Source organism: Nuphar pumila, chromosome 6, assembly GCF_984573655.1.
Source record: "Nuphar pumila chromosome 6, dmNupPumi1.hap1.1, whole genome shotgun sequence".
Lineage (NCBI taxonomy): Eukaryota > Viridiplantae > Streptophyta > Magnoliopsida > Nymphaeales > Nymphaeaceae > Nuphar > Nuphar pumila.
In genome coordinates, this window is record NC_143254.1 from 118,518,097 (window position 1) to 118,545,656 (window position 27,560).

The window sequence follows — 27,560 nt, forward strand, 5'->3', positions numbered from 1 at the left end:
TCTCTCTCTCTCTCTATATATATATATATATATATATATATATATATATATATGAAAGGTTGTTTTTTTTTATATTATGAATGTAATGGTCCTAGTTTTCAATGTCATGCTTTGAACAAAAGACCCCACAGATATGTTTACTATATATGGTCCATTTGCTAGGAACTGAGTCTTACATCATGTTTTTCTGGAGTAAAAAGTAAGATTTTTCGAGACTTAAAATGTTAAAAATTAAGATTTTTAATTTTTAAAGATTTAAAAATTATAGCCCATTTGTTTTTCAAGCCCTTCATATTCCTGCCTGCTTGTCGTAATCGAATGATTGAAAAGCCAATTCCTATTAAAAAAACCCATGTCGATAAAATTTGTGAGGTTGTATTAGAAAACAAAAGAACAAAAAACTGTAAAATTAGACCTGTCCACAGCCTTCCATTGTTAGGACTTTATATATATATATATATATATATATATATATATATATATATATATATATATATATATATATATATATATATATATATATATATATATATATATAAAGACAAGGTGTGGACCTCGTATGTTCTGGATACCATCGAGAACGTAAGGAATGAACGATACAGCTCATTTGTCGGCCCACACACACTACAACAGAGCAGTAGATTAGCGACGACCACCTTCCGTCGCTAATCCGTCGCTAACCATGTTAGCGACGGATTAGCGACAACGCGGCGACAGTATGCTTACGTCGCGAATATTTCGACGCTAACTGGCGACAGAATAATTCCGTCGCCAAGTCCGTCGCTAATTGCGACGGAATAACGAGCGCTATATTCCGTCGCCAATCCGCCGGTACTAAACGGCGACCACGGCGTGGCGACGGATTTAATTCCGTCGCTAAGCCGTCGCTAGATTAATATGAATAGCGACGGAATCATCCGTCGCTAATCCGTCGCAAAAACGAAAAAAAAAAAAAAATTTATTTAAAAATTAATTACGGAGAACTGTACAATTTATATTTCCTGTACAATTTATATTTCCTGTAAATAAAAAACAAACCACACAAAAAAATTCATATAACAAGTATCTATAATAATTAATCGTTCCACCTTAAAACTAAGAAGTTTAATTATTTACAATTCAACAATTACAATTAGGAAAAATAAAAAAAATAGAACTTCTTCAACACAGTCCTCTAATCATCGCCAAGATTTTGTGCGTCTTCTTGTTCATTGTCTTTATCTGTCCCTTCAGCTCCACTACCCTGATTATCGCTAGCAGCCTACACAAGAAAAGAACAGTCAGTATTGATAAACAAAATATAATGAAATAAATTACACACTATATGTGATTCTATCATGTGCTCATGTGTGATCTAAGGCAATAAAAAAACTCTATATGTGATTCTATCATGCTCATATGTGTGCTAAGGCAGTCAAAAAATTGAATATGTGATTATAGCATGTTCATATGTGTTCTAAGGCATATAAAAAAACTCTATATGTGATTCTACCATGCTCAGATGTGCTTTAAGGCAGGCAAAAAACTATATATGTGATTCGATCATGCTCGTATGTGTGCTAAGGCAGTAAAAAAATTGAATATGTGAATATAGCATGCTCATATGTGCTCTAAGGCAGGCAAAGCCAAAAATTTTATATGTGATTCTATCATAAATGATATATAACATGTTCATATGTGTTCTAAGTCAGTTAAAAAACTCTATATGTTATTATAGCATGTTCATATGTTTGCTAAGGCAGTCAAAAAACAGAATATGTGATTATAATATGCTCATATGTGTTCTTAGGCAGTAAAAAAACTGAATATGTGATTATAGCATGCTTATGTGTTCTAATGCAATCAAAAAAACTTTATATGTGATTCTATCATGCTCATATGTGCTCTAAGACAGACAAAAAGTTAAATATATATATATGTGATTCTATCATGCTCATATGTGTGCTAAGGCAGTAAAAAAATTGAATATGTGATTATAGCATGTTCATATGTGTTCTAAGGCATCTAGAAAAACTCTATATGTGATTCTACCATGCTCAGATGTGCTTTAAGATAGTCAAAAAAACTATATATGTGATTATACCTGAGAGGGACCTGGAATCGAATATCCCCTATCCTGAACAACGGCCTTGATCTCATTTCGGAGAAAGGGGGCGACGGTGTATTGGAAGTAGTTATTCAGTGATTCATTAATGATCTCGCGTACATCATCACCGGAAAGAATAGTCGGCTGCTTGGAGCTTATGTCGGCGCAAGAAGTTGGTGAGCCGTAACTGGAAGAACCAATAACTGGTGAAGTGTTCATATTACTCCCAAACCCGAACACGCGACCTTTTTTGGGTTCACCTGCTGCAGTCACCCATGCTGTAGGATCAAATGATGGATGCTGAGTAGCGTCTTCACCATATCGCTCTACCATTTGTTGCTCATATGCCTCCTACAAAATAATGTTTAAAGTATTCATTAATAATTAATGATAACATTATGATGACTTGCATATATATTGCAATGATTATTAATAGAATTAATACATACCGTTGTCGTTCTCGCCTTCTCTGATACGAAGACTCCCGTGGTCTTCCGTTTATGTGTTTCTACAAACACATCCTTATATGGTACACTGCCTCCTTTTTCTGCTTCCTGCGAAGTTAAATGACAAAAGATTTAGTACACAAATTTGCAACTATACTTATAAAATTAATATTATATATTGATGAGTTACCATTTTCTTTAGGTGGCTCCCAAATGTCTTAGATCCACCTGTGTGTAGATGGGCTTCGGGCATCTTCGATCGATTTTGTGAAGCCTTCGCAGAGCGATTTTTAAATGCATCTCCCGCCCACATATCGCACATTTCATCCCAGTAATCTCTCCTGATAGTAATAGGACCATGGCCCTTCCACAGTAATGATCATCTACTACGCCAGATGCTTTTTTTGCTGCAGTCTTCATAGTGTGCAGCATGTCTGCAAATCGATTGGCAGCCACCTTCTGCCACACCTTCCTTGCATCATTTTCTTCCACCTTAGTGTTGTTTATAAGTACAAAATTTATGTTAGCTTCTTTACCAACTGTTTCAACCACTCCACAAACTTAGTTTCACGTTCTTTTTGTACTTCTGCATTAGTGAGATGTGAAACTTTGCTTTGCAACTCCAGATCAAATCGTCTGCAAACCACAAATACTTATATTACCGAGCCATGTATCCACATATAGAACATAAAAGGATTTATAATTGAGTTGCATATACATATACTTACTCGATGTATGGGTCGATCGCTGAACAATTAAAAAGAATATAGATGTGTGCTGCATCTTGCTCTCGATCTGTCAATAGCCTTGATCGGCAACTACCAAATGCATGCCCAAGTCGTTGAAATATCGACAGCTTGTCAGCTACAGTTACTTGTTCTCCATCATCGTTACGGGGCGGGCATGTGTAACGTGTTGAAATATGAGGTTCGAAGTACATAGATGAGAAATTTGAAATCTCTTCTAAAGTGTACGCCTCACAAATAGAGCCTTCTACTCTTGCTTTATTACGAACCTTTTTTTTTAGGTCGAGCATGCATCTGACAAGAATATACATTTCAAATTTTAAATATCTGTCATTAAAGAGACAAATATAAAAAAACATATACCTTTCAAATGGGTACATCCATCGATATTGCACAGGGCCACCAACCCTTAGTTCATATGGCAAATGTATGATCAAATGTTCCATAACATCGAAAAATGCTGGCGTAAATATCTTTTCTAACAGACAAACAGTGGTGATGACAGAGTCCTCGAGATTCTTTACATCTGATACAATGACCTCCGATGCGCACAATGTTCTGAAAAATCCGCTCAACTCAGACAATACCCCCCATATAGGTTTGTCTAACATATCATGGAATGCTAGGGGTATCAATCGTTGCATAAAGATATGACAATCATGGCTCTTCAACCCATATAACTGTCCATCATCAATCTTCACAGCCCGAGCAATGTTAGAGACATATCCATCTGAAAATCTCAATTGTCTCAACCATTGACATACATGTTTTATTTGATCAGGTCCGAGCACGTACTTCGCCTTTGGTTTCAGTACTTTGCCATTATACTCTTTGAGTTCCAATTCTGGTCTTTTACATATTAATTTTAAATCCATACGGGCCTTCGGATTATCCTTCGTTTTTCCTTTAATATTCATTACTGTATTGAACACATTATCAAACACATTTTTCTCTACATGCATCACATCCAAATTATGTCGTATCAATAGGGTCGGCCAATACGGTAGTTCCCAAAAAATAGATTTTTTCGTCCAATTGTGTTCCTTCCCAAATCCACGAAAGGGTGTAGGACTGCGGGCATCTGTTAATACATCTGGAAAGTATCGCAATCTTCTTAAAATCTCTATGCCAGACAATCTTTAGGATGGACCTTCCATTTCAGTTGTGCCTGCTGTAAATGCATTCTTTTGACGTCGGAACGGATGATCGCTGGGTAGAAATCGACGATGGCAATCAAACCAGCAAGGCTTCCTTTCATGCCTCAATCTAAAAGCTTTGGAATCCTCCATGCAGTACGGACAAACCAACCTCCCATGTGTGCTCCAACCAGATAACATACCATATGCAGGGAAGTCACTGATTGTCCATAGAACAGCAGCCTTCATGTTGAAATTTTGTTTTTTGTGGGCATCATACGTGGTAACACCGTCATCCCACAGTACTTTTAATTCATCAATCAATGGCCTTAGATATACATCAAGATTTTGGCCAGGTGAGGTCGGACCAGGGATCAACAGAGACAAGAAAAGATTTGGACGTTTCATACACAAGCTTGGTGGAAGGTTGTATGGAGTTACAAATACTGGCCAGCATGAGTATGGAGTTGATCTACCCCCAAATGGATTAAATCCATCTGTACATAGACCGAGTCTAACATTTCGCACTTCCATTGCGAAGTTCTGATGAGTACGATCAAAGTCCTTCCAAGCTTCAGCGTCAACAGGATGCGTGATCTTGTTTTCATCGTGTCGAACTTTATTTGCATGCCATCTCATGTGTTTAGCTGTCTTTGAAGACATATACAATCGCTGCAATCTAGGAGTGATAGGAAAGTAGCGGAGTGACTTGTATGAAACTTCCTTTGATCTCGTGCTACCATTGCCTCTTGTCTTTGGCTTGAACCGAGGATGCCCACATGACGGGCATGATATGTCGTTTTCCTGCTCCTTGAAATACAACATGCAGTGATTTGGACAAGCATCAATCTTTTTGTAACCCATACCTAGAGCGTTGACCATAACTTTCGCACGATAGAAATTTTGTGGCAATTTCTCATCTTTAGGCAACATACTCTTCACAATCATGCACAAACGGTCAAAACATGATTGACTCAAATTATACTCGGACTTCAAATTCATTAGTTGAAGAACTGCAGACAAGATAGTGTGACTCTCACAACCGTTCCAAAGTGGCTCATCAGCATCTTTAAGTAAATCATAAAATCTACTAGCTGCATCGTTTGGTGATTCTTCATTTACGACAGTTCTTACATCACTAGAACTCATAGCAGAACCCAGTTCTGTTCCTGCAGCATCAAATATCAAATTCGTATATGGATTATCGTGCACCACATTCACCCGTGCATCAAAATCGTTTCTAAATTCTTCTCCATGAAACGCCCAGTTCTGATAATCACTCACAAAACCCTTCCTGTATAGGTGATGTCTAACGCCATGAGGTTCTACAAATCGATTATTCTTACAAATCTTGCAGGGACACCTAATCCGACCTGTGGGATCTACCGTACTGACACTCGCCGTTGCAAATTCAATAAAACTATCGACACCATCCATATATTCATGTGATAACTCATTGTCCACTATCCTACAGTACATCCATTCACGGTTTGCAGTCATTCTGTCGTATGATGTTACGAATAGTATCCTAACGAATTAAGAAAAAAACAATCAGAATGCGACGATGAAGAAAATATCAAATTTATCATGCAATATACTATGTCAAACAATAACAAGAATTTTGATGCATGCATTGATAACTTAATATTTTCATGTGCAAACTATTAATGACATGATACAATCATTTGAAGCATGCTTTTATTATAAAATTTCACATGGAAGTCAAAATCAAATTGAAAGTAACTACATGCAAGCATGGATACAATTACATCAAACATTGCAATACATCATAATCATTCATATCAAATAAATGGCAAACATGTACCTGCAACAAACACACTTCAATATCTCACTAACTATTACCATGCTTAGCATGGACTCCGTACTCCAAAAATAAGAACACTTCCATATTTCTACATTAAAATCATGCTCAGCATGATCTCCGAACTCCAACAAAGCAGTCCTAGATATCAACAACTAAGTGAGTGTGTGAACAATAAAGTGCTGCATTCAATAAATTAAATAACATGTGATACGTTTGCATCACTTACTCACCACGGGTATTTACCCGATTTGCATTGTTTTTGTCATTTACTTACCACAGGTGGCCGAGACGAGTTGGTTCCGTTGAAAAATCTGCACAAAAACAAAACAAATTAAGTAACAAACTAACTAATCATGAAACAAGATGAAACACTAACTAAAAAAATTAAAACAAATTAAAACAACTCTAACTAATTGAAAGAAGAGAAAAGAAAAATAGTATATATGTTAAGCCAAATCTAACTAGAAGATGCTAATTTAACAAACCAGCTATAACATGTTGAACCAGTCGACTAACATAAAGTCATAGACAATTTCTAATCTGAACTACTTAGCAAAGGAATAGTAAATCAATCAATTAGTTTACTAGAAAAGATGTGAACTCCGTTTAACCACCACTATCATAAAGAATTCAAATAGCCCTAATCTAACTAACTGATTGTGAGAACATTAAATACCAATCTATCTAAGAAAAATATAATTATAAAAGACCAATAGATTGAAATACTCTAACTAACCAGATTTCAAGAAAACAAATTGAAGTAAAACTAACTACCAGTAGACATTAACAAACTAACAAATTGAACAACATGGACAACTTGTATATATACATTACAAAAAAAATTTCAACTTAAAATCCATATGGACAACATATATGCAAACTACACTTAAAACCATATGGACATCTTATATACACATATTACAATTTTTTTTTCAAGCTAATCACATGGACAACATAGGGATCACATAATAACTTTTTTTTTTTTTAAAAAGAGATCACATGGGCAGCATAGGTATCCATAACAAAAATTCTTTTCAAAACAGATCACATAGGCAACGTAGGTATCTCATAACAAATTTTTGTTAAACCCAGCCGAGTGGAAGAGAAAGAGATAGACTAAGAAGGTTGGAGGCCTTGTGCTCAGCCAAGCTCCCTTCCACAGCCCCTTTTCGCGTTTTTCTCTCAAGGTACGGGTATTTTCTTATGTGAAACGTTTGAGAAATCGGGTAGAGGTAGGATTTCCATGCATGTTTTGATGGAAATCCATGGCGAATCAGTGGATCTACGAATCCACTATGTTATATTGATATTTTTCCTTGTTTTCATTTTTTTTTTCAAAAAGAAATCCATGGCACGATCGATGTGGTATGGGTGTCGGCTGACAGACCAGCCGAAGTCAAGCCGTGAACCCTCGTTGTTGGCCCAGCCGAGTGATCGGCTGGGTATGATCCCTTTATTTCAAAAAAAAAAATCTTTTTATTCACGTTGGTGGCTGTTGGCTGGCTGGCAGCCAGCCGAGTAGCACTCGGCTGACTGCCAGCATGCTGGCAGGTGCGCCAGGCCCAGCACCCAGTCGGCTGGGTGCTAGGCGAGCCTATGACAGGGCCATAGCCGGCCCAGCCGACAAAAATTCTTTTCAAAACAGGGAAGGGGGTTAAACCCCCTGCCGGAAAGGCAGTTCCGGCATGGGGGGTTGACCCCCTGCCGTGCCTTTACGGCAGGGGGGTCGACCCCCCATGCGTTTCCAGCAGGGGGTCGACCCCCCATGCGTTTCCGGCAGGGGGTCGACCCCCCATGCCTTTCCGACAGGGGGTCGACCCCCCTTGCCGGAAACGCAGGGGGTCGACCCCCCCTGCCGGAAAGCACGGCAGGGGGTTAAACCCCCTCCGTTTCCGGCAGGGAAGGGGCGTACCCCCTGCGTTTAGAAGAAGAAGAAGAAGAAGAAGAAGAAGAAGAAGAAGAAGAAGAAGAAGAAGAAGAAGAATATTACCTGCGCTTCGCCGGACGGTGGCAGGAGGTTGACGGGGAGCGGCAGCTGGCGAGCGCCGGCTGGCGAGCGGTGGACGGGGAGCGGCGGCTGGCGAGCGACGGTGGCCGGACGGTGGCGAGAGCCGACGGGCGGCGGGAGGGAGCAATACAGCGAAACAGGGAAAAGAGAAAGAGGGATGGGATTAGGGATTTACGCGACATTTAGCGACGGCTTAGCGACGGCAAAATTCCGTCGCGAAACCCAAATACCAAAAAAGCGACGGAAAATATTCTGTTGCTACTCCGTCGCTAATTAGCGACGGAGTAGCGACGACAGAGTTCCCTCTCTAAATCCGTCGCTAAAATGGTGTTCTTGTAATCAAAAGTAGCGACAAAAACATGCAGTCGCTAATCCGTCGCTAAGTAGCGACAGATTAGCGATAAAAATCGTTTCCTCGCTAATCCGTCGCAAATTAGCGACAGATTCTATCTCTAGCTAATCTGTCGCTAAGTAGCGACGGGAAAAATCCGTCGCTAATTTCCGTCGCTAATTAACAATTTTCTTGTAGTGACATAAAGTCTGGCTGATTACATCAATGACCTATCAGTGATTTGACTGCTCTAGTATTGGACGGGATCGAAGGGCTTATAAAAGAGTTAGCAAACCTCCAGAATGAGCAACCAAGATATTTCCCTCTCTTATCAAATCCCTTGGTCCATACCATGGCCACCTTCTTGTTCTCTGCCTTTCTGGTAAGATTTCCTGCTATCAAAACAAAGTCATCATCTCAATTTTGCTATGCATAATCTAATATGACAAATGTTAAAACCAGGCACTCAATATTGTCTTGTTGCAAACTATGGCCCCTTTATTGTGAGGAAAGACTATACTCTCTTTCTCTCTCTCAAAATGATGGTGCGGGTGCTTACTCTAGACAACATGGTTCATGTTACTTAGAATAAACAAAGTGCACCAGTTTGTCTAGGTCAGTGAATTCAATGGAAATAATAAAAACTCCAATGCAAGAATTAGATTTCTGTGGATCGGAAGGGAGATTTTCGTTCATATTTATGGTCAGTATTGCAAATAGCACTAAGAGAGAGAAGGTCGGATGATATAGTTTTTCTTTTACGACAGTGGGGAATGCCTACATGGCCAGCAGGGTGGTTGTGAAGGCATTGAGATAAAGGCATCAGATCAAACCCCACTGGTGCATGGGTAAGTCCCTAGCTTCCGAAGTTGAACCACATAAGGCAAGGTGGTCGTGAGCCCCACCTGAGTTTATCCGGTGGGGAGGCAGGCTCATTAAGTGACTAGGTTATCATGGAGGGATCCTCGGCATCAAGAATATAATATATATACTTTTTTAAGTGATGGGTCAAATAATATTATGTCGTGACATAGATAGCGTCATTTGACAATATAACTAGTGAAAAAGTTTGCCCACCATGCATTCATCCAGACCATTTATGGATACAGCGACATCCTAACACTTCTCGTTGGTCTTTTTTTTCTTTCTTGTTTTCTTTTTTTAACAGCTTTTGAGCGTGACCTTCAGCAGTGGGGAGATTACTCCAATGGATTATTGGAACGAAATGTTGCCTACAACGCCCATGCCATATTCTCTTAAAGCCTTTTTGCCATCTGGTGATTTTGTGTTTCACAAAGGTGATACCCTCTAGTATCTTCACTATCGTCACAAAAGTGGCCTAATGCAGTGACAGGGCTTGTTGGTTTAAATAAAATTTTAAAATGAATAACCACTTTCAAAATAGTAAAAGAAGCAGTGTCTATATACAAAGCTACACAATATATATATATATATATATATATATATATATATATATATATATATATATATATATATATATATATATATACACACGAGTCACTAGAATATGAGAACTAATGTGTGATCTGCAATTTTCATGAATATGAGAACTAATGTATCTTCACTATATCATCACGAAAACGTCCTAGTGCAGTGAAGGAAAGGGGTTTGTTGGGTTAAATAAAATTTTAAAATGGACAACCACTTTCAAAATAGTAAAACAAACAGTGTCCATACAAACAGTGTGTGGCATCCAACCAAAGAAATGTCTAAAATCTACAACTAATGATAAGCATACGGCTTTTCTCTTCCAGTTCTTTGGTGTTCCAACAATCGAATCTTATATATTTATTTTTTATATTTTTTTAATAAATAATATGCTTTAAATGAAGATTTTAAAGCATCTGGACATGTTTCCCAAAACAAGAAAAACAATGGCACGTAATACATTTAAAATTTTAAAATCCAAAGTATTGTGGGTTGCTAATTTTTATTCTTTAAAAAATACTTCTAAATATCGAAATTCTAACATAAAACATGTTGCTTGCTTATAAATAAATGAAAAAAAATGAATCTATAAAGTCTAAATGATTAAAAACTCAATTATTAGATAAGGAAAGCCATCCAATGATCATTTGTTGCGCACACACACACACACACACACACACACACACACACACACACACACACACACACACACACACACATATATATATATATATGATAAAATTTGATTGTTCCATTATCAAGGTTTTAGTGCAACAAGAGCAGTTGAGTTTTGATCTCTCTAAGAAGATTGATACAAGCACACACAGAGAGAGCCAAGCTTACACAAATCTACAAGGTGGGCAATGTGATTTTTTGATTCATTAGTATCTGTCTATCCAAGGAAAATTGATGGGATTCATGTTGATTTTTTAGCCGTTAATCTTTTGGTTGGGGATAAAAGGAATTCGTTAGGAAGTGTACCAAATGCAACAAAAAATCCTCAGTGCAGGTGTGCAAGCATCTACATATGTAATTCTGGTGGGGAGCAAAGTAGATTAGTGCGCCACTGAAGTTATTAGCCGCTGAACGATAGTGACCTGATCAATTCCAACACTTTTTGCAAATCTGACCACATCCGTACAGTTACAAAAAACCTATGAAAATCTCTGTTCATACGGTAGTTCTCATATATATATATATATTGACAGCATATAGAATGCCTTTTGTGCTTTGTATTTTAACAAGACAACACTGTAATTCTGTCTATATGTATAGTTTGACAGCAATAGAAAACGAATTGTCACTCTCTCTCTCTCTCTCTATATATATATATATATATATGTGTGTGTGTGGGGGGGGGGGGGGGGGGGTGGGGGGGGTGGACCATCCAACCAGAGGTCCAAATTAGACAACCAATGATGATTGGATGGTGTTCCTTGTCTAACGATTGACTTTTTCATCATTAAGACTCTACATATTGAACTTTTATCTTGTTTTTTGTAATTCACATGTTTATTATGATTTTTCAATGTTTAGACGTGTTTATTAATTTACCTAAAATGCTAAGAGCCCACAATAATTTGTATTGTAAAATTGATTTTAATTTCATTGTTTGCCTCATTGTTTCTCACGTTTCAAAAAACATGTCTACATGTAAAAATCTTCATGTAAAGCATATATCTTATGAAATAAAATTATAATTAAATATGTATAAGATCTAATCGAATAAACATTCAAATATTGCAGAAAGAGAGCTGTCCTAACATCATTAACTATAAATGTTGGACCTTCCTTTGGATGGACGGCCATGGGTTCCGAACCTCCTTGCTGGAAATCATAGTGCGAGGCTGTTTTAATCAAACCTAACCCCATGTATGTTTTTAACAACGTCAAAATAGTAAAAAACATCCCTTGGATTGAATTTTTCGATATAAGAATATTATTTTTTGAAAAATAAAATTTTAACATATTGTAGACTGTTGAATTTTTTCACTCAGAAAATCCAATCCACACATCCTGGAAACATAATCTAAAGGCCAGTTTTCACTAAACCCGACGTGGATTACATTTGGAAGGTCATATGTGAAAAATAAAATAATAGAAAATAGATCGTTTCACTTGTGTATTTAGAACCCATGAGTGTAGCAAACATTATCCTCTCTCACACACATACACATATATATAAGAAATTGGTAGATGCTCGGTGCTCAATGAACGTGATCAATGGGTTTTTAGGCTTCTACGGTGCTTTTAAAGTGGTTCCGGCCCTATAAATGTGTTGGGCATGGACGATTTACTAAGAATCCATCGTGTGTTTTTGATGAAAAAAACGATGTTTGGAGCCTTGAAAATTTACAAATATTTTGGAGAGCTGAATTTTCAAAACTTATAAAATCCCACTCATGTGTCGGAATAGAATGCTTCAAGAGCTGATCCCTCTAAAATTAAGTACATAGATCACATCTATACAGTCAGAATTTCTAAATAAAATGAAAAAAAGCTTAAAAACCCATTGAGCACGTTCATTGAGCACACACACACACACACACATATATATATATATATATATATATATATATATATATATATATATATATATATATATATATATATATATATATATATATATATATATAAGGGTGTAGCATGGATGCTTAAAGCATCCTACATTACATTGAACGAGAACACACTATTGATCGTGTGCGTGATGAACATTGCATGCTAAAAAAATGCAAAATAACCTTGCGATCATTAACTGCTGCAGGGTCACTTTTGCACTCGTCCGAACTTGTTCGACATGTGGGCATCCCATGTTATGCCTCTCTCTTTACACACACACACACACATATATATATAAGGTTTATCTAATATTAAACTAGTATTTAATATTAAATGCATTCAACCTTATTGACATAACCAAAATGTTCTAAAAATAATGGCATTTTTAAAAATGCATTATTATTTTTTGAGGTCAAAAAAGTAACTTTGATAAATTCATAAAGTTATTTTTTTTGAAAAGGTGCTTGATTTTTTAGTTTTCTTCAAGTTCAAAAGACCTATAAGGACTAATAAAGTAACCATGCATTTCAAAAACACCATTATTTTAAAGGCATTTTAGTTATTTCAACAAGATTGAACGTCGCTAATGTTAAATACAACTAGTTCAATGTGTTATATATATATATATATATATATATATATGAAAGGGGGTATCATCGGTCAAGATCGGATGCATGCTCGTTGAGCCCATGTTTTTTTAGAACCCTTCAGCGGTGGTCCAAGTCCGCGGCTAAAAATGCAAAAAAAAAAATGCTGTTGGAGCGCGATCAGTGGCGGCGCTTCACCCATCTCTCTCTAAATATATAAATAAACCATCTTGAACACATCGATGAGGTCAGATTGAATGGATACAACCTGTACCTATGATTTTTCAACTAGATTTTATATACACTAGACAATAGCAATTATATGTCCATATATGCTCTACAGGCTTTGTGCTTAGGTGAGACAAAATAACAAATTGAGTATTCTTCAATAAAATGACACCCCGCCCATCAACCAATTTCTGGTCTTAGAGCAAAAACAAAGGATAGTGACTTTTCTTGTGGATATCTCTAAACACATGCTGATGATTTGATTTTAGACTTGGTTTTCATCATTAAGCTTTTTCTAGCACTACTAATCTAGAATATGCTTGCCAAGTTTTTGCTAGAAAATAGTAGTGAGGAGGTCACTAACATGTTACACTCATACATGTGTTTGTGTCTGTGTTTATGTGAGTCTTTACACAATTTTCTGTGCACTTACAATGATCTAATTAATATACAATGATAGAGCTATCTTAGCGACCCTACCGACCTGCACATGATCAAGGCCTATACTACTGCACCGAAGCAGGTTATATGTTCCCCCCTCTCGAATAGGGCAGTTAGCTACATCTCATGTTCGGGGGTCCCAAAGAGCACCACGTATGTAAGCATGTGCGTCTCGTATCCCCATGTTTGTCAGCATTAATTAGCATTAGAGTTTGATGCGATTGCAAAGACTTAAGTACCCTCTCCTCTATTGGTGTCAAAAAAAATGACGATTCTTGAAAAGGAGTGGTTGTAAAGACTTAAGTGCCCCGAAGATGATTATTTAAGACCCAGTCTCTGCACTGCAGAATTATCCGAGAAAGAAATCTCCCTTGGAGGAGGCCATGAACATCAACTCTCTCACTCTCTCTCTCTCCCTTCTCTTTCTACTTCTATGCACATCCAGCAGAAGATCCTACATTGCTCCATCAAGCACCGACTGACCTGCACATTGACTATTGTGGAGCCTGAATCAGAGTTTTTACCCTTACAGGAGGAGGGTTTGGGGGCTCCTCCCAGCGTGGGTAGCATTATTCAACTTGAAGAGTTGTGGAGTCTGATTCAGAGTTTTTACTTTTACAGAAAGGGGGGTCTGAGGGCTCCTCCCAGCGTGGGTAGCATCATTCAACTTGAAGAGTTGTGGAGTCTGATTCAGAGTTTTTACCCTTACAAACGGGGGGTCCGAGGGCTCCTCCCAGCGTAGGTAGCATCATTCAACTTGATGAGTTGTGGAGTCTGATTCAGAGTTTTCGCCCTTATAGGAGGAGGGTTTGGAGGCTTCTCCCAACGTGGATAGCATCGTTCAACTTGATTCGTTGTGGAGCTTGATTTAGAGTTTTTGCCCTTATAAGATGAGGGTTTGGGGGCTCCTCCCAGCGTGGGTAGCATCGTTCAACTTGATTCGTTGTGGAGCCTGATTTAGAGTTTTTGCCCTTATAGGAGGGGGTCCGGGGGCTCCCCTCAGCACGGGTTCCGGGTGTTGTGATAAAAAAATGCACATGGTATCGTAGTGAGAAAGACATATTTTTGTTCCAAGCAAGGTTGAAAGAAATCAATGAAAAATTCAACAAGGAGCATGCGAGAATCAAGATGTGGATGTCAAGCGAGAATGGTATTGTGCAACTCAAATAACACAGAATAATAGGGGTCTGGTTTTTAGTTAAAATGGAGAATGAAATGAAAATAGAAATCGCTGAAAATTTACAGAAATAAACTAGACTCAATAACGAAGACACCATTTTTTATGGATTTGAAATATGACCTCCGGTTAGAGAGATATGACCCTGACAAGTTGGTCCTAATTCGGGTAGCGATTTACAACGATTTGCTTACTAAATAACACTACAAATCCCTATAGCGATTTGCGGATGACACTACAAATCGCTATAGCGATTTGCGGAAGACAGGAAAATACTACAAATCGCTATAGCGATATAGGGATTTGCGGAAGACACTACAAATCGCTATAGCGATTTGCGGAAGAGACTACAAATCGCTATAGCGATTTGCGAAAGACCCGAAAATACTATAAATCGATGTAGGAAAGCCCGATAACACTACAAATCGCTGTTGGAAGGCCCAAAAAAAATTTGGTCTGGAGGGCGCTGCCCCTCCGAGGCCCCCGCCAGGGGCGGCCCCCCCTGGACCCCCGCCCACTGACCGCGCAGCGGGATCCGCGCCGGGGGGGGGGGGGGGGAGCCCCCAGACCCACCTCCTGTAAGGGCAAAAACTCTAAATCAGGCTCCACAACTCATCAAGTTGAATGATGCTACCCACGCTGGGAGGAACCCTCAAACCCCCCTTCTGTAAGGGTAAAAACTCTGAATCAGACTCCACAACTCTTCAAGTTGAACGATGCTACAATCAGTGTGCAGGTCAATCGGTGTTTGATGAAGCAATGTAGGATCGTCTGTTGGATGTGCACAGAAGTAGAGAGAGAAGGGAGAGAGAGTGAGAGGGTTGATGTTCATGGCCTTCTCCAGGGAGAACTCTTTGCCTCCCTTGATTTCTTCTCTAGAGAGAGAGAGGGTTTTACAGTGTTTTACGGAGAAAGAAGAAGAAGACTTTGAAGAGTCAACGTCATCCTCGACTTTCTGGATGGAGGACATGTTTGTCCTTTTTTTGAATGGAGAAAGAAGAAGAAGCCTTTGAAGAGTCAACATTATCCTCGACATTCTGGACGGAGGACATGTTTGTCCTTTTTTTGAACGGAGAAAAAAGAAGAAGACTTTGAAGAGTCAACATCATCCTCGACTTTCTGGATGGAGGACATGTTTGTCCTTTTTTTGAACTGTTTGTTTTTTCTTTTTTGAATGAAGGGCATTTTTATTATTTTCTCAAACCATCACTTTATGAGAAGAATAGCAAGAAAGGGTACTTAAGTCTTTGCAACAACACCAGAGTCCGATGCAAAGTTATGTCAACATACACGAGAATACGAGCCCCATGTTTTTGTATACGTGGTGCTCATTCAAAGCCCCGAACACAGACGTGGGATTCAGTGAATCTTCCGGGGGGAACATACACCACCCTCTCCTACTGCACCACTAGTTTGGGAGTAGGCTTTACTAGCCCTCGATTTATGTATAATTTATCCATTCATTTCGATTGAGCAGGTTGTATGTTCCCCTCCCCACGAACACGGGGCGACATGTTCGGGGGGTACGAATGAGTGCCACGTTGGCACTCATTCGGGAGTTATGTACGGAGGAATATCTTGGGATCCGCAATATTTTTTCGTACACACCCAAACTGACGAATGAGTGCCAACGTGGCACTCATTCGGACCGGCAAACACGCGGCCCCGTGTTCCAGGGGGAACATACAACCTGCTCTCCTTTCCTTTCTGATCTTTTATTATATTTTTTCTTCCATCCAATGTTCATTTATCTAATTAAATATTTTTTTCAGACATCAGAACTGGTCCACCAAGAACGTGCGGCATTTGGGTGCATTATCTCCTAGGTACAACTGAAGATGAGCTAAAGAACAACCATGATGTTGATTTTCTATTATTGAAAACAAATTTGAAGTCAGGCAGCAAGACTAAGAAAATAGACTTTGTGGAGAGAGAGAGAGAGAAGGCAGCAACTGGCCTACTTTCTTGCCTCGCAAAGCAGCAGAAGTGATTCCTTTCTCAACATCCAAGTTTGGAGACATCCTGGGACACTACTCAGTAGACCCCACCTCTGCTATGGCTTCAATCCTGCAGAAAACACTCGAGAGTTGTGAAATGCCACCTAATAAAGGGGAAACTAGCTATTGTGCTACATCCTTAGAATCCATGATCGACTTTGCCATCTCCCAACTCAAAACACATAATGTTCAGTTATTAGACACCTCAATTGTCAACAGAGAGAAGACAAAACCCAAAAGTCGTGTATATACAATCCAACATGATATGGTTGAGTTGCCCACTCAACATGCAGTGGTGTGCCATCGCCTGCCTTATCCTTATGCTGTGTTCTCCTGCGACAAGACTACCAACACCAAATCTTATATTGTTCCATTGGTTTCTGAGGAAGATGGCACCAAAGTGAATGCAGTGGCTGTGTGCCACATTAACACATCATCATGGAACCCGAATCATGCCACCATGCTAGCACTAGGCATTAAGCCTGGAACTCCTGTTTGCCACTTTCTTCCTCATGGCCATTATGTGTGGGTTCCCAACTCTGGGTCTTAGAGAACCTGCATGCATGCAACTATCCCCTAGCTTTTTAGTGCTTATGTAATTTTGCACTTCCAGTTGAACCAATAATGCCTACTATAAGGGCGAAAATCTGTCCATACTATATGCTTTTTATTTTATTCCTGTTTGTCATCGAGTGTTGGCCTTAGATATAAAGGCAATGTATAAATGAATGATGCAGCAAGGGGATTGTGTTAATAAATAAAGCACAAGTTTGTGTTTGTAACCGACTGGTTAGTTTTACTGATTTGAATTTTTTTTTAAGGCAGTGCAGTGCTAGAATGCTAGGTGGGCCTCTGCTCTAAATGCCTAAAGACTAGAAGCGAATTGTCAAGCTTTCTAATGCTTTGCATCTTGGTTGAAATAGCGAATCTCTCAAAGATGCAGGTTGCTTGCTTGCATGAAGGACCAAATCCTACCAAATATTAGAAATGCCCCGTTCTTGCTCCACTACGAGCTAAAAGGCGTGTCAAAAAATGAAAACAAAAAAAATTCAAGTTCATTTATTTCTTCAACCATTCATTTGATTGGTGTGATTCAAAATCGAGTTCTTTGGTTAATGGGGATTGACAAGACAAAATGCTAGTTTTCGAAAATGAGATATCCATCTGTTTTACTATGGACGTATTTGCCCAATTGAACGTCCGAAGGAATTCGTGTTGGACATAGTGGGTCCTTAGCTATTCATGCAAGGATTGGTGATTGGGGCTCCGTAGAGAATTTGCTTTATGAAACATCTAAGAGGTCAAAAGACTAACATATGGTTTATTTATCACCTTTTACAGATTCATACATTTTCGAAAACCAGATACCGACCTATTTTACTATGAACATATTTGCCCAATTGAGTTGTCCAAAGGAATCCATATTGGACTTGTTGGGTCCTTAGCTATTTAATGCAACGATTGGTGATTGGGGCTCCATTGAGAGCTTGCTTTATGAAACATCTAAGAGATCAAAAGAGGAAAAGCTGGTTTCTTTATCATCTTTTAGAGATTCATACATTTTGGTGGTAGCAAAAAATCCTTTGGCATAGAATCATGGTGAAAAGGAAGAAAAAGTTGGCTGGATACGGTAAAAAATGATTTGACTATTGCATGGGAATAGATGCCTCTTCGAAACATTTCTCAAACACAAGGATGGTTGGGCACTAGTTTGGCAAACTAATGGGCATTGAATACTCTAGCCAAACCTTGAGACATGGGAGTGAAAAAGAAAATAACACGCAGTGTATAGTGGTTCGACCAATGGTCTACATCCACTCTTTAGCCAATACTCTCACGGTGCCGAGAGAAAGGCTGTTCTACTAAATATAATTATCGATACAATCTTAGATCCATGATTTTAAGATCTGATAACATGTTTTTAGGAAACTGCTGATTTTCTGGTGTTTGTTTACAACTGTTTACAGAATTTTCTTGTTTTGAAACTTTATCTTTGCTTAGCTGGACATGAGCCTCACATGGGTGGCTATACTGCTAATCCTTATCCTTATCACATTGTTGCTTACTTTCAAGAGTCCCCCTCAAGCTGATCTCCTTGAGATTAAGCTTGTATATGAGATATTCAAAACTTGGTCCAGATAAGGCTTTAGTGAGAATATCTGCTGTTTCATTTTCTGATGGAATGAACTTTATTTCAATTTCATGCTTGGCAACTTTTTCACGAACAAAATGAAAATCTATTTCTCTGTGTTTTGTCCTAACATGAAAAATAGGATTTGTAGCCAAGTGTTTAGCACCAAGATTGTCACACCACAGAGCTGGTGTGTGACTTTCTGAAAATCCCAATTCTTCAAGAAGATACTTTAGCCATGTTAATTCTGAAACTGCATCTGCAAATGCTTTGTATTCTGCCTCAGTGGAAGACTTGGCAACTGTATGTTGTTTATTTGATCTCCGGGATAAAACATTGTCTCCCAATAAAGTAACATACCCATTGTAGATCTCTTGTCGTCAGGGCATCCTGCCCAGTCGACGTCTGAGAAGGCAACAAGCTTAAAAGACTTGGATTGAATTATTTTGAATCCAAAATTGATGGGGACATTCAAATACCTCAAAATCCTTTTAACATAATTCCAATGATCCTGAGTGAGTTGGTGCATGTATTGACATGCTTTATTCACAGAGTATGCTATATCTGGTCTTGTCATGGTCACATATTGTAAAGCTCCCACCATACTTCTATACTTAGTTTGATCAGGCAAAAGTTCTTCTTCAAACTTGGATAGAGTGATGTTGGCTAGAGTAGAAAGATATTTGCAGTTCTCCATGCCAGTCTTGACGAGAATGTTATATATGTACTGACGTTGAGATAAAATAAGATTATCTTTATTTTGCAAAACTTCTATTCCCAGAAAATAATAAAGGGAACCCAAATCTTTTATAAAAAATTCTTTTCCAAAATCTTCTATGAGTTGTTGGACCTTCTTTTGATCACTTCCTATAACAATTATGTCATCAACATAAACCAAGGCATAGGTGATCTCAGAAGATGTGGATTTAATAAAAAGAGACATATCAGATCTGGATTCACAAAATCCAAGTTTTCTCAGGTAGATACTCAATCTTTTGAACCAAGCCTGTGGTGCTTGCTTAAGTCTATATAAAGCCTTCTCAAGCCGACACACATGTTGCAGGAATGTAGAATTTTCAAAACCGTGTGGCTGCTCCATAAAAACTTCTTCTTTTAATATTCCATGTAGAAAGACATTATTTACATTTAATTGGTGAAGCCTCCACATTTTTTAAACAACAATGGACATAACAACCCAAATAATAGTAGGTTTTATCACAAGACTATATGTTTCAAAGAAATCAATTCCTTCTTGTTGTTTATACCCTTTTCACACCAAACGAGCTTTATATCTAGCAATGGACCCATTTGAATTTTTCTTGATCTTAAAAATCCAACGACATCCATCTACATTATGAGAAGTGCTGGCTAGAACTAAAGTCCAAGTTTTGTTCTTTTAGAAAGCATCAATTTCTTCTGGTATAGCACTTTTCCATTTGGTGTTAGTCATTGCTTCTACATATGTTTTGGCTCAGTTTCACCAAGACTTAGTTCACTAAGGAGACATAAAGTAAGTTGGTGTTTGTGAACTGGTTTTAATTGTTGTTTAGAGGCACAATAGGTCTTTAGAATCCGAGTCCCATCCATGGACCTAGTGGCCATGTGATGGGTCCGAATGGGTTGACTACTTGATGGAGGTTGAGTGGTGAGATTTTGGGTGTTAGACTCTTCTTCACAAGTAGGATAGACATGATTTTGTTCAATGGAATTTTGGCTGCCAAAAACACATAGAGGCGTGCTGAGACATGCCATTTTTGAAGTTGCCAACATGAAAATTGTTATAGAATTAAAAATGATTAATGATAAATAGGCGATATTTAATGACAAATGGATTTATCGTTATATCTAGATATAATAACACATGGTGGAGATGAGATATGATGACACATGAAAAAAGTTATAACGACAATTCATGAGTAATAATGACAATTCTAATTGTCGTTAGAAAACTAAATAAAATATGCCTGACATGTTAACTTATTTTGACCATAACTTCCTATCGGGATGTCATTTTTAGGTGTTTTTGATGCATTGAAAAGCTAACAGCCTCAACATTAATTCATCTTTTAAATGCAACCAAATTTTATCATTTTGATGGTAAAAAATACACTCAAAATGGTGTTACCTAAAAACATATTTTTTACTAAACATGTCACCTTATTTTGGTTATAACTTATGAGAAAGCTAAAATCCTCTGGTTTAATCATTCTTTTGGACAAAACCCTTGTTGATGCTATTTTAGAGGCTAAAAATAAAGTTGAAATTAATAAAAAATTGAAATATATCTAAAACACTGGATTTTTGGTATGAAAAGTATCTTAGCCTAAAATTGGGTGTATACAAATAGTTGTGTATTTATGTGTGTATATATGTTGTGTTTCTTGTAGGATTTTATATGTGAATATTGGAGTTATGGGGTGTTGAATGAAGATAGTTGTGTGTTTATGTATGTGTTTCTTAAAGGGTTTGAGTTATGAAGTGTTGAATAAAGATAATTGTGTATTTATGTATATATATATATATATATATATATATATATATATATATATATATATATATATATATATATATATATATTATATTTCTTGCAGGGTTTGAGTTATGAAGTGTTGAATGAAGATAATTGTGTATTTAACTATACAAAAATAAACTTTAAATAAGCCATAAAATAAAAAAGCTATAAAAAACCACAACAAGGACCACTGGCAATATGCATATGTTTTCTATTCACATGATAATAACATCTCCATGCTAGTTATGTAAAAGCATGCCATTGAACATATTTATGCTAACAGCCACGTAAGGTTGGAAAAAGCAACATTAACATTTTATAGGTAATATACATCATTATCATTATGATGCTACGACTAAAAATAAAAACTATGATTTTATTAACACATGTTGCTGACGTGAATAATCAGCAATACCCAACATTCTGAATCGGGTGTGAGCTTGTTGCTCACCTGATTGCACACATAACTGGATAATCATTATGGAGATAATGAGATTTCTCGATGTTTTTTTTTTCTCAAACCACCCTCAATTATTGAACCGGGTTAGAGGGTTTTTTTGTATTATAGATTTCTTGATGCTCTTCTTAAGGGTGGACCATTATTTATGGTATTGGTTTTCCTTTTCTCATTAAGACATGAATTCTAGTTGGTTTTATCTCCAACCATCTTTTTCAAAACCAAGCAAAACTTTTATTAAATAATATTAATTAATAAATTAAGACTTAAAAAAATAATTTATAATAATTTTAAAGATGTTAAAATAATGTCCAATAATTATGGTTTTTACAAGCATGCCCTCAAAAACATGATTTACAAAAACTTGTTTGGTAATTCATGATTATAACTCAATATACATAATTATTATCATATATTAACATATGTTGCATTGAAAGAAGTATTAGAGGTCCAGCTTATATGATGTGCTCACACAAGGTATCATAACGGATATTAGAAAAAGCTTTGCATACCCAGTACATGAACATACAAACCAATAGTTGGCACGCTAATTGACCAAGACCAAAGTTTGTTTAGCGTATAAAGATGTCTCACTTGGACTCTTTTGAAAACCATTTTGTATAAAATAGTTATCAATTTTCATGTTCCAAGCTCGGGGAGCTTGCTTTAAACCATACAAGGCCTTCTTTAACTTGTATACTTTTTCTTCTTTTTCCTTCTTTTTGAAACCAAGAGGTTGTTCTACATAGACTCCCTATTTAAGATCTCCTTTTAAAAATGTTGATTTGACATCAAGTTGGTAGATAGAAATTTTTAATTCTGCTGCAATGGCAAGCACTGTTTTTATTGTTTTCATTCTGACCACAAGAGCAAAGATTTCATTGAAGTCTACTCCATATTTTTTAGAATAACCCTTTGCAACTAATCGAGCTTTGTGCTTTTAAATTGAGCCATCTTCATTGAATTTTGTTTTATAAATCCACTTTAGACCAATAGTATCTTTATTTGGTGGTCTTTTTACCAACTTTTATGTATGATTTTTCTCTATTGCAGATATTTCTTCATTCATGGCAGTTTTCCAAATCTCATTTTGTACAACTTCTTCAAAATCTTGTGGTTCACAAGAAAATAGTATCAAATTACATTCTTCATAAATTTCAGAGAGCTTTCTCACCTTTTTAGGAAGATCATCTGATTCAATGTTTGAGTTCTCCATGCTTTGGATGACTTCATTTTGCATTTCACCATCATGATCTTTTGAAGATGGTTCTGCTGATTATTTGTCCCAACTCCATTCACTTGTTTCATAAAAAAATACATCTCTTAAAACCATAAAGTCATGAGATTTTGGATTGAAAAGACGAAAAGCTTTAGAAGTATCACTATAACTAATAAAAATATATTTTTCCCTTTTTTATCAAGCTTTTCTCTATATTGAGCTGTAATTTTTGCATATGCAATACAACAAAAAACTTTGAAATAATTTACCTTTGGTTTGTGCTTGAACCAAGCTTCATAAGAGGTTTTGTTAGTAAGGGAGGTGACCTGACTATATCAATAGCTTCAACCCAAAAAATGTTTGAAAGGTTTTTTTCTTTTAACATGCTTCTTGCCATTTCAACAATTATTCTATTGCGACGTTCAATGACTCTATTTTGTTGTGGCATTTTTGTAGCTGTCAATTGTCTTTTAATGTCATGCTCTTTGTAGTAGTCCCAAAATTCATTTGATGTTCTCCACCTCGATCTGTTTTTAAGGCTTTTAATTTTCATTTTCTGCATATGCTTTGAACTTTTTGAACATAACGAATGTTTCTAATTTTTGTTGAAGAAAATACACCCACATTATTCTACTATAATCATCCATAAATAATAAAAAATACCTTTTACTATTATGGGACTCAGTCTGAGTGGGTCCACAAATATCTGCATGAACCAACTCAAGTGGACATTTTTTCCTCCATGAAGAGTCAGAAAATGGCAATCTATAAAATTTTTCATAAATGTACTCTTCACATATTTCTTTTTCATCATTTATACATGGAAGTCCTTTCACCATATTCTTTTGTTTCAGTAACTGCAAACTTCTATAATTTAGATAACCAAATATTAAGTGCTAAAGGTTTGAATCATCTAATTTTTTTACACTAAAGTCTTGATTTTTATAGGGACTCATTGTCAAAGGAAAAACCTTGTTTAAAGCTATTTTTACTTTGACTATGGTTTGTTGACTTTTCTTGTCCATTATCTCACATTCATTATTGTTGAAATAAATTAAATATCCTTTTTGTATCAGTTGACCAACACTTAAAAGGTTTTGTACCAAGCCAAGAACTTAAATAACATCATGAATGAGTTTAGATTCACCTGCTTTTGTCTTCACAACAATGACTCTTTTGCCTTCAACTGCTTGAGATTTTTTATCTCCCAACCTTACTTTTGATCGGACGCTTTCATCCAACTTAGTGAAACAATCCCGATTGTCGGTCATATGATTGCAGCACCCACTGTCTAGATACCAAATATTAGGTGACTCTTGATGAGCATCCAAGCATGAGTAATAAATAATCATTTTGTTCATTATTTTTTGAAAAATTTGCGTCATTTTTTTTCTTGAAATCAACAATCTTTTTTAGAATGATTTGGTATTTTGCATTTGGTCAATTTGAACCTCCAATCTTTTGATTCATGCCCAAGCTTTTTGTACACATATCAATATGACTCAAATTTGTCATTTTGTTTGTTATATCTTCAATTGAAATTGGTTTTTTCTCATCCTCAACCTCTTGTTGGTCTTTGATTCTTGCTACCTCTTACATATTTGCATCTTTTGAAAGCCTTTTTCTTCTTCAACATTCAGCTTAGATTGGAATGTCTGTTCCAAATTCTTTGACTTGGACCTAGATATCCGCAACTACATAATCATATTTAAATGGTAAGCTACATAAAAAAAAATTCAACAATTTTTTTATCTTTAGTCTTGTCTCAATAACTTTTAATTTGATTTATAATTTCAGCAACTCGAGAAAAGAATTTTTGCATGTTTTCACTGTCTTTCATCAATCTCTCCAAAGAGATTGAAGTTTGATTGATACGATTTTTTTGGAACCTTGAAATTCTTTTTTTAAGATGTTACATGCTTCTGTTGATTTGAAAGCATTCATGATATGAGAAAAAATCGATTTAATTACCCCTTGTTGGATGAAGAGAAGTGCTTTAGCATCCTTTTTTTTGCATTCTTTAAATTTCTTTTGTTTTGCAGGAGTCCATGAAGACAAGGTTGCATTATCATCTGGTTCCTTATATCCTTCAACAACGAACTCCCAAAGATCTTGTGATATGGACAAAGTTTTCATTTGAAGACTCTAAAAATCGTAGCTTTCACCTTCAAATATCGGTACTTGATTTTGATAAAAGTTGAAGCTCATATTGGTGGAGCTTGACACCATAGTACTGTAAAAAATATATCCTTCTCTAACAAAGCTTTGATACCAAACTTGTTGGAGAAGTGGAAGTGATGAGGGCAAATACTTGAGAAGATAGAATTTGAGAAGGAAATATGATAAAACAAGTAAAGACTATTTTGAAAAAATAATGAACTTAATGGGTTTTTAAGGAGAGGAAGAAGGAGGCTACAGTGAAGGAAACTTTACTTCATTTTAATTTCTTTTTCCAATGCATCAAACATTAGCATCTAGCCCTTTATATAGGCGCTAGATGGAGTGAAGTCCAAAGAAGAAATGGTTAAGAATTTGGAATTTCTAATTACAAAGCATTGGTACAATCTTCAAGATTTTGGGGAAGCTCAAAGGAAGTTTTATCCATGCCACCGTCCTTATCACCTTTGAGTTGGATTTGGATCTTAAATTTTGTGATCCAACCCAAATCACCAATTACTATTTTAACAGGAGAGGCAAGATGAAGGCAGCAACTGAAGGTAGATAGAGGCAATCATCATACTATCCAACACTACCAGGAAGGATCAGTCAGTGCAGATTTTTGGTGGATCAACCTGATATTCAGGTTGCTAGTCTTCTCTTTTGTTTAAAACAGGATGAGGAATGCATCTTGTGGAAAGATAAACCCCCTGATCGGGAGGTAAATACAAATACCCTATAACATATACGAAAGGAGGGGGGCCTTAATCCTCCAGTTTGGAAAAGAAAAACAAGTAAGTTTTCTCCCTTGAGAGTATTATAATTTGTGGTTATCTAATTTGGTCCTTGTAATTCTTGGATTAGGATTAGCCTTTATAATATTGTTTGAGAATATGGTAGAGATGAAAACCATTAAATCCATTCCTAGAATTGTAATGGTCATTTACCACATAACTCCACTATTTGATATCGACAAAATTGATGTCATCTAAGATAGGTTCTAGAGACTAATACAAGCATTTGCAGCTACTCCATGTTATAAACATTTCTCTATAAATTATGCTCTCTTGTGATGGTGAACTTCAAATAGATTTTTAATCGGTAGCTACCGCTATGGAATTCAAGCATGACATGATATTGCTCAATCTACCTGAAGGAACTGTCTTGGTCGGCGTTTTCACTAGTTTTTCCACAGGAAACATGTAGCAGAAAGGTGCGTCTGTATTTTGTGAACAAGGCTGTCATGTTGGATTATTTCAGTGTATTTTGTTTGTGAACCCATTTATTTTCAGATTAGGTGCTTGTTTTTCAGTTTCAGGGACTCAATCCATATGCATGTGCTGCAGAAAATTGTGACGCTTAAGATGTAGAGAATGCCATTACAAATAATAGGGATATGAATGTGTTTGGGATGAGTAAATTTGTGAGTGCCACTGTAAGATGAAGAGAGCTGAATTGTAAATGGATTCTGTGTTGTGAAGAGGAGAAAAAAATAGAGCTCAACATCTCGGTATAGGCTGGAAGCCAAATATATACTTAGGTTACAAAAGGAAAAATATGGTGATATGTTCCTGGAGATGCATGATGGCTAAAAGATTGCGCTTTACCACATACTGTATCCATGTAATTTTTCCTTGAGATATGCATGCTTCACAATCATGACAATTGTTCTTCAAGTATCTTTGCCTATATGATGCATCCGTTCATTATGCATGAGCTGGTATACCTATGTATACAGTATAATGCATCTTTGCCTATGCACTTGAGTTTTATATATATAACAGTGGCACAAAACGTATATGCAAACCATACCTTATGATGTTCTCACACAATAACTGATGACCAAGTTTGCTATTCTACTGATGCTGATGCAGGTGGCAGTGGCGATATGGCTTATATTTTGGAATCCGATCTCAGCATTGGACATGATTGGGCTGTGCAGTAACACTCCTAGGATGCACCTTCTACGGTTATGTGAGACAAAAGTTGTCATGAATAATATGTTCTTCAGAGTTTGTAAGCATTGGAATAAATTTGTTTTTTATTGTGGTGTTCAGGCGCCCGTGTG

At 36.8% G+C, this 27,560-nt stretch overlaps 1 long non-coding RNA gene across 1 annotated transcript; it reads left to right on the plus strand.

Moving 5' to 3' along the window:
* Positions 1-8,893: 8,893 nt before the first annotated feature.
* Positions 8,894-27,556, plus strand: LOC149835894 (uncharacterized). The gene is made up of 3 exons (XR_016432377.1): positions 8,894-8,960; positions 9,747-9,876; positions 27,367-27,556. It is a non-coding gene; the product is annotated as an uncharacterized LOC149835894 (long non-coding RNA).
* The last annotated feature ends 4 nt before the right edge of the window (positions 27,557-27,560 follow it).